Source organism: Carica papaya, chromosome 3 (genome assembly GCF_054855325.1).
Source record: "Carica papaya isolate Zhongbai chromosome 3, ASM5485532v1, whole genome shotgun sequence".
NCBI lineage: Eukaryota > Viridiplantae > Streptophyta > Magnoliopsida > Brassicales > Caricaceae > Carica > Carica papaya.
Genome location: NC_142311.1, coordinates 6,828,085 through 6,838,190, shown reverse-complemented (window position 1 = coordinate 6,838,190; position 10,106 = coordinate 6,828,085).

The following is a 10,106-nucleotide window of genomic DNA, read 5'->3' as shown; positions in this document are numbered from 1 at the left end:
TAAATGATCTTATAATTAATAAACGAATTTGCTAAATTTAGTGCTCCATTAATTGTTTTGATTTTCTACCAATATTTACTTCTGTGCCGGTGATATAGTGTGATATCCTTATTGGGCTAGTGTAGTTCATCCTTTATTTTACCATTTCAGATCAGGAGGATCTGGTTCCAGAGCCTGATACGCAAGAAGATTGCGAGTAGATGCTACACACTTTCCATTTTTCGTTACTTTCTTATTTTTAATGTTTCTTTCAGAGAATTCATTTCGTAATGTTTGTTTAGATACTTTTAAGTTCTTGTATAAATGATGTAAACTTTAATCTTTTATTTCGCTTCCGCATTTAAATTATTATATGTTTCCTTTTGTATTTCCGGAGCCGTTACAAACTGAATTTTGAGTGTATATGATATAATAAAATATAGAGTTTCATCGCAATAAAGATTATCTTTAAGATATTATTTAATATCAGCAGACAACATGTTGATATATCATTGTATTTTTTGATATATTTTTTTTGAATCTCCTATTATTGTCGTTAGTAATAATTTTATTAACTTAATTGCATAATAGTTAGACATGACTAGAAAATAGTATAGTTTCAATTCTTAAATTAACTTTACTTTGATGGTTTTGAAGAGTTAAATATTATCGTGTTATATTTATTTTTTTTACGATACAATATATTTTTATATCTAATGTATGCAAAGTTTTGATTTTTTTTTATGAAGTCTCCCTGTCAGAAATTATTTGTTATGCATAATTATTTACTAATAATTTTGTGTCCACTATATAAATATTGTACGTAGTTACTTAGTCCACTTAATATTAACTCGATTTTTGAATATATTATAATTTTTTTTTAAGTAAAGATCAAAGTTATTAATATTATTCACATTCTAAGCAAAAACTAAAAATAAAAAAATCACAAACATTAGCTTTTTCTTTAAAAAAAAAAAAAAAGAAAGAAACAAATTTATTCCTTAATAAACAATGTAAAATGTTGTACCACACAAAAGTACAAATTTGTTCTAAAAAGTAAAACCACCTTCAACCCCCATAAATTGTCATAATCCTCCATCATTTCCAAATTTAATGTTATCTTTATATACATATATACATATATATATATAGTTAAAAATATGATATATTTATTTATTCTAAAATATTAATTATTATTTCTTAGGTGTTATACATTGTCGTAAATGCAGTGTATACCATTTTTAATAATTAAATAGTTCTTTTCAAAAAATAAAAAATTAAAAAAAAAACTACATAATTTAGTAATTAATTTATGAAATATTTCTTCCTTCTTATACGATATAAAGTAAGGTGTGTTCTTGATTGGTGGAAGAACAAAATTACGGGAGGGAATCGGGGGGGTCCGATTGGGGGCCCGAAAAGTGATTTCAACCCATGTGGGTGTGGGGTTAATTAAGATCCACGAAATCACATTAATTATAATCACACTGAATCATCACGGGTGCTTTTCACAATTACTTTAAATTTAATATTTAATTTATAAGATTAGTCAGTAAAATTTACATTTAATCTAGATTTATAGATTCTATAAATTTCATTTCCAAATCTTCTAAATATACATATTGCAATGCTTATACATTCATAAAAACAAAAAATAAATAAAAAAATTTATTAAATTTATTGACGTCACTTTAATTCTATGAATATTTTATCTTAAAAATATTTTATATTTATTTTTAATTATTATAAAAATTATTTTATATATACCATTTTATTATTAATACATTCTTATTTTAGAAAAAAAGATTTTTAGTATTATCCTGTGAATATAAATATATTTGCCGAACAAGTTAAATTTTATTTTTTTATTTCATTTTTTACTTTACTGTAATTATATAAAAAATTATAATTTATCCTAATTAATTTAAAATATAATTATAATAATTATTATTATTAAGAAAAAAGGTGAGGCAAAAGTGTTGTACATCTGGCTGGAAGCAAATAAACCCAAAATATATATATATATATATATATTTATTATGCTTAAAGTTTAGGAGTGTATTAATAATCAGCATCGAAATTTGGGGTCCGAAAAGCTAATGGACGTCTGCTTGTACATCGCAATTAAATTTATTTTCCATTAAAATAATCCTCCTTTTCTCTCACCAAACAGAAAATTTTTACTCTTACCCTCTTTCAATTTTCCCTTTCATTTTCTTTCTCCCCAAACACAACCCATCTCTCTCTCTCTCTCTCTTCTTATCTTATCCTCATAAAATTGTTCCGTTACGATTGTTGGACTGGCCTGGCCGTACAGAGCCACGTGGACATTTTCACATGCTTAATCCATCTTTTAAATATAATATATGTATATATGTATATACGATGACTCTCCTAAATTAAATAATTATATTGAGAAAGATCGAACGGCTGTGATGTGACTAAGAAAAGCCAGTCCGCCAATCACTCTGCAAGACTCTGGTAATATGATAAAATTAAATAATTTTTATTTTATAATAATAATAATTTTACGTAAAAAGCAAAAAAACATATAATAAAAAAGTGTGTTTTTTTTTAATTGGTTGGTTGATTTTGTCCTTGATGAGCGGTGAGTTTGCATGCATGTGATTGATTCTTTCGGGAATTCTGTGGGTCCCACTGTTGGACTTGGGCCCCCACTATTCTGCTGCCAGCTGGCTTTCCTTCGTCCCTTAATAGTAGATGTAATAGCTATTTATTTAAAATTTTAAATATAATAATAAATAATTATGATTTATATATTATAGAATTAATTATTGAAATTAAAAACCGTGTACGATATGAGATAAAAATCTAAGATAATTATTATCTATATTATTATATTAATTTTATATTTATAAATTTTAGTTTATGTACGTGTAAATTGATGTACTACACATTTAATATAGAAAAGAAAAACGATATAAAAAGTTAAAAGTATTTGATCATATCAATTGATTTTTCATTAGATATATGAAGATATATTTTATGTCGTATTTTTTTTTTTTATAAATAATATAATTATTCGTTACGTATACATAAATAAAATAATTTTAAATAAGCGTATTGAAATGGTGACCCCAATACGGCACATGGTGCACACATGGTCGGTCTATTTCGTAATCCAACCAAATATATATTGAAATTGAAATTTTTATGCAAGATTTTTAAATAAAAATAATTTAATTATAATGAAGAAGAACAGTGTAAGAAAGAAATGTGGTTTGGGTAAGCGAAGTTGAAGTTGGTGGTGCAACAAAATTGTGGTTCTGGGTGGTTCAAATTTATGGCATGTGGGCGACGGGTGGAGGGTCAACTTTGATACCCATGTTCATATTTTTTCAAGCACAAACCTAATTGATTTAATATTTAGCCTCTTATTTTTCATACATGGACAAGGACTCCATTTATGTATGCTTGATTTTCCTATTTAATTATGATAAATAATTTAGTAATTATTCATATATATATATATATAAAACCAATAATTTTGTTTTTATTTTATTTAAGACTATGTTTATAATAATTCATTGACTTCATGAATTTTATATATAAGGTTACGTTTAATTTAATAAAAACAGTGAGTATTTTATTCACGTTATTAAAATTTTAATTCACTAATAATTTCGTAAGAAATTAAAATACGCATTTGAGTTTCGTCTTATCAATAGAATTTAATTTTTTTTAATATACACATGATTAATATTTGAAGGAAAATCCATAATAATAACAATAATATTTTATTATTTTTTAATTATCAAAATTACACAATTAGGTCAACTACTTTGACTTTGAATTTTAGTATTTTTGCTACTTACTTTCATATTAACTATCTCTATCCATTATGAAATCACCTACCTTGTGTCTTTATTAATTTTTAACCAAACCCAACACCATTTTTTTAAAAAATATTTTTATTGCCTAATGATTTTTAATTTCTCTAAATACCAAATTAAATAAAAGAAATTATATTACCATTAAAATATTCGAACTGACAGTAAATATTTAGTAAAAATTTAATAACATAAAATCAAAATGATATCACTTTACAAGACCTATATAATAAATTAATATAAATCAAACAATCCTCCAAAAACCAAAATGAGCATTGGAAAGTTTTGAAGTAATGTAATTTGGAAAGAAAGATGTAAGTTTAGAAGATGCTTGGGGGGGGGGGGTCCAAACTCCCAAAATATGTAGAACATTCCTTGAGCACATTTTAAGGAATAAGGATGCCTCCTGGTCAAAACCTGCCTGCACCTCACTTTGGGTAAAGCTGTACTTACTCTCTCCACAGTTCATATCTATATACATTTATATATATATATATATATAAAGAAAAGAAAAGAAAAAAAAAAAAAAACATAAAAGCATAGGGGGAGTTTCTGGTTAACCAACATTGCCCTACAAAATCTGACTTTCCCTTTTCAAATTTGTGAAGATGCTCTTCTATATATATATATATATATATATTACATACAAATTGCGTATATGTGAAGGTTATTTGTAAGTGGGCCTGAAACTTTTTTACCCATCTCTTAAATCAAATTGATTACTAACTACCACAGCTTACTAAACCTAAAGTAGTTGTTGGTTATTTTGCCTCTTAAAAGAGATTATACTATGATTAACTTTTTTCTTTAAAAGAAATTAGAAAAGAAAATAAAAGGGTAAGAAAAAAGAAAGAAAGATATTGCAACCAATAATACGGTAATATAATGATTAAGACCTATGTATTTTACCTAAAAGTTATTAGTTTGAACCTTATTAAGTATATACAATCCACACTTAATAAGTCTATTATATATTGATAATGACCAGTTTATAATACTTAATTTAATATAATTAAAAATTTTGTTCACTAGTATGTTGATAAGATTGTATTGACCAAGTTAAATCTTAGTGAAATATTATGTTTATGATTGAAAATAATATTTTGTGGTAATTAAGTTTCCTTAGTTGTGATGGCCACAATGGTCAAAACCTGACATTGTAACAATCCGATCCGAGAAAAATAAAATCCAACCCATCTACTTCTTAGAAGTAGAAAAAACCAAAATGACATCGTTTTGATATAAAGAAAAGAAAAAGAGAAAAAGGTGAAAACGACGTCGTTTTGGTGATAGAAAAAAAAAATAGGGCAACCAGAGGTGTGCATGCCTCTGGCTGTCAAAAAAGATGAAAAAGAAGCATGTACCTGCACGCCAAAGAAGAAAGAAGAAGAGGCATGCAGGGCTCTTTGTCCTCCCGCCTATTAAAGGAAAAAGAAGGAAGAAATTGAGAAGAAGGAAGAGAAACAGAGTCAAACGAGTAGCAAGATAGAGTGGGTTGCGAAGAAAGAGAAAGCATATAGAGAGAGAGAGTGCGGAAAATAATAGATCAAACCGATAGCAAGGCAGGTTTGGTGCATGCAGCGTGCGGTACGACATGAGGCCCATAACCGGAAGGCCGGGGAGAGATAATGGACAACGAGGTGCAGAGAAAAAAGTGAATTACGATGGTGTGGCCAAGCGAAGTTCCACGCATCCACACCTTTCTTCGGCGTGATTCTGCCATATTCAGGTTGGATCTGCGTGCGCAGCTCGTTCTGTGACAGGTTCTGGCCGAAGCATAGCGGCGCATGGGTGGTTCTGGTAGCACGTGTTAGTTCTAGCGGCGGCACATGTGGCGGTTGTGACGCTCTGGCGACGGCGCATGGTGAACCAAGGACATGCATACGCTGGCATATGGCAATTCTAGTGACCAGAATCGTGCTACGGTAAAACTCGATCTCGTTTTTGTATTCTAATTATTTCTACAATTATTTGTCATCAATCCACATATTTTTTGTTTGTAAACGAGCGAATTATCTGAATAATACTAAATTTAGAAGAGAGCGTAGACCCGAGCCAATAAAGATTTTGACACTTTCAATTCGATTGTAAGTAAGGGATTGTGTTAGTCTAATTCAGAGACCCTCATATTTTTATAAAACTTTGTTTTCTGTTAAAATGAATTATTTACAAACCTTACAAATTATTTAAGTTTTCTAATGTGATTTTCACGAATTCGTCATGCGTGTGTGCAATTGCGTACGATTGGAGATCTATATGGTGTTGTGTGTGATTTACGTTTAGGTATGCATATTGTCACTAGTGTATATATGCAAATTTTGTGCAATCTAGTTACTAAGTTGTATATGTGCATGATGCACGTGTATATATATATATATATTCAATTGTATGTTGTATGATATATTTATGCATACTGTTAGTGAATATAAGGGAATAACTTGTATGTGCATACTATAGAATATATATATCTTGTGTAAATATACAAGTATATTTATGTTGTATGTGTTGTGTGTGTATATATATATTTATTTAAATCGATGACCGTGTATATAAGACGTACATGTTATGGTTATTATGTAAGCATGTTTATGTATAATATATATGGTATATAAGTAGGTGCATGCTTGAGTAGGTCATTTAGTGATGAACTTGATTAGTAAATGAATAACATAAGACTCTTTAAAAGATGAGAAAATTCGTTTAACCGGTATCACCAATGGGTGGTATGTGTGTAACTTTTTGGCGTGTAACTGTGGTGAATCTTATCCGTAGATACAGCTTTAACCAGACATGGCGAAGTGATAAGAACTGTGAATTATATACTGTGTACTGCAAACTATGAACTGTGAACTAAATTGTAACGTATTCAAGTGGTAGAGAGAATTCTTACTCCTCCCGTTGATGTCGGCGGAAACGATATCACGTAATAAAACTATTTTTAATAAGATATAAACTGATAGAAAGGAATAAGAAGTCATGAATAAAATTTACGATACTAAAATATTGAATTAATATCTACTGAACTGCTTACTGTTTAAATTGTGATACTGAATACTGAATTATACTATTTATTGAATTGTTTATGCCTTGAGTTGTAATACTAAAATAAGAAATTTTGAATGTTTACTGAATGAACTGATTTGGTGATTGAGTGTGTGCATGCATTTGTTATAGACATTGCTCATTTTTCTTATTGAGTTCGTGAAGCTCACCCTAATTCACACCCTCTAATGCTGATTAGTCCAGATCAATAGCAACTCCAAGGTCGAAGGAAAGACTTTGAAGAACCCTTAGTGACATTGAAAGAGTTTATCCTATAAAGTCAGTTTAATTATATTATAGCGATGTAATTTAAAGAATTTTGTAAATCTCATGACTTGTAATTATGTATAGGAGATGATTAAATCTTAAATTTTTATTTATTGTTGCGTAGATTTATTAGTTTATGTGTGTAAAATACCGTTTATTTCTCAACAGAAAAAGCGAATCCTTACAAACAGAACTTTTTTTTGTGTGGAAAACAATGGGTATTTTGATACATGGTGTGTATTTTGTTTAAATATTATCTTATAAATTTCAGAAAATATTTTACTATCTTGAGTTCAATCGTATAGATTAATGTTTAATTATAAATCATTTTTAGTACCACGTGATATACATTGATATAAGCTTTTAAATAAGAGAAGAAACTTAGGTTTTTATCTTAAACTATTTTTATTAGTATTTAATTTTTTTAATAAAAAAATTATATATTTTAATAATTAAATGAGACCCGTATATTAAAAATACAAGTATCAAATACAATTAACTCATGATAAAAATACATACGGAATACACATTTCTGACTCGAACCTATAAACTAATAGACAATAACAGAGTATTAATTATTCAACTAATGATAATTGTTTGTATAAATTATGTTTAATAAATATAATCGTTAAAATAGTTTTCAATTAAAAACATCTTATTTCAATTACGTCAAGTGCTCATATCACAAGTAAACGTATATATCACGGGTAGGGTCCTAATCTTTCTACAATTAATATTTAATAATAAAACTTGGTTAATTAACTAATTTGACAGTTATTAAACTGAAAATTATTTCCAACAAGTAATTAATTAATATGATTACTACAAAAAATAAGCACATTTAATAAATGTTAATGTTGGAGTAATTTGGATTGCAATGATCAGAATTTGGATAATCATCATTTTAACTTCTAAACTCCGAAAGTCAACACAATCAATGGCTGTAAACGATCATGATGATGAGAAGGGTAAAAATGTAAAATCACACAAAGGTGGGTGTTTGTGAGCGTGAGAAGTTGCCATGATGGAAGCCAGTTGGGGTGTTGCATGGGAACATAATCCTGCCCCCCTCTATATATATATATATATATATATACACACACATATACATATGAATATATTACGCGGATTTACTTTTTTTTTTTTAAAAATAATTAATTAAAAGTTACTGCAGCTATGTTTAGACTTTTGCCTCCAGCCTTCTTTAATTGATTAATATTAATTTTCTTTAGGTGAATTTATATATTAGTGACTTTTGAGCTTTGTTATTTTTTATTTTTTTTTTCAATTATAATAAGGGTAAATAATGAGAGATATTTTGGATATGGATAAATGGGTTTTGAGTAGAATATATATATATATATATATGTATGTATGTATGTATATATATATGTATACATATAATTTCAGAGAGCAATAAGCATATTCCTAAGCCACATCCTTAGAGTGTACACCATTCGTGATCTTAATTACATAAGTTTGTTGCAATTAATTAATTACTACTGTATGTGGGTTACTTAAACTATACTCATTCTTCAAATTAATTATTCCCTCAAATACATGTAACATGCATATGCTAATTAATATTAATTGCTAATTAATATTAATTATACCATAATTTTAGGTATTTTAGCTTCTACCACAATCAAAAGCAACCTTTAAACCATGCAAATAATTAACTAATTATTAAAAAAAAATTATTTTAAGATTTAGTTGTAATTCCAATTTGTTGATGGCTACTCGTTGAGGTTTGAAAGGGATATTGCATAGGCAATACATCATATCATGTTGGTGACATTGACTCTTTTGGTAATGTAGACATATGATAGTGGACTATATTTCAATTACATAAGTTAACTAAACCCTAAATGTATTACGGGCTAACAAAAGGGATGATTAGGAAGGTTTAACTTATTCGTGGTTTTACGTGCTTTTCGTATATAAATATGAGTAAGTATTAATATTTAAAATTTTATTCATGATAAACGTCCAAATGTACGTTTATAGGAGTGTAAAGTAAGTTGAAGAAAATATATTTAACTTTTATTTTAAACTACTTTTAATAACATGATTAAAATTTCATTAACTTTTGTTAGTGGAGTCCTATTAACAGTAATTATATGATTATAAGATGACGATTATATATAATAGTAATGACCACTAGGTGTTTAATGACCATATTTTAAAGGTCAAATAATTAATTACTATCAAAGAAACTCGATTGACTAAATAGTCAAATGTTTCTTTAGTATATTTCAATGTCACACGTACTATATCTTATTATGTGTTTTTTGTATTAAATATATTAGATATTCTCTAATTCTACCAACTTAATGATTAGAAAAATTAATATTCAATTTTGTAAAAAAGAAATAGTAGATTATAAAAGACGTTGAATTCCTAAGTTAATGGACAGTTTAACAAACATCAAACATAATTCCACAATGTATAATAAGCCTATTGATTTTTTTTTTCTTCTCATTGGATCCCAATTTACTTGTAAGTACCTTATAATGAGATTTACTATAAGTTTCAAGTTCCATTTTTCTTCACAGCTTCTCAAAAAAGTTACTAAACAAATGTTAGTAATAATTTATATATTATATTTCTCTTATTATCATTATTTGTTTTTCTTAGTCCTCTCACCAAGGTAGTGAAAAGTTTGACTACATATTCTTGGTGTTGATGAGCCGTTAAGTTGTCTCAGCATTTTTTAACTCAAATGACATGATAGATTTGTAGTAAAGGTCTATGTAGTTTATGAAACCAATTTACTTACTCGTCATCCTTTATCATCATGACTTGGTCGTATTTTAAATAATCATCCACAAAATATGAGTTAGTTATCTATTATAACATCGATCGATATATCAATTCATTTGGACCATTTTATTTAGGTCTATAAAATCTACACGTCACTAGTCTCCATTAACTCTTTTCACCATTACTATGTTTAACAACTATATG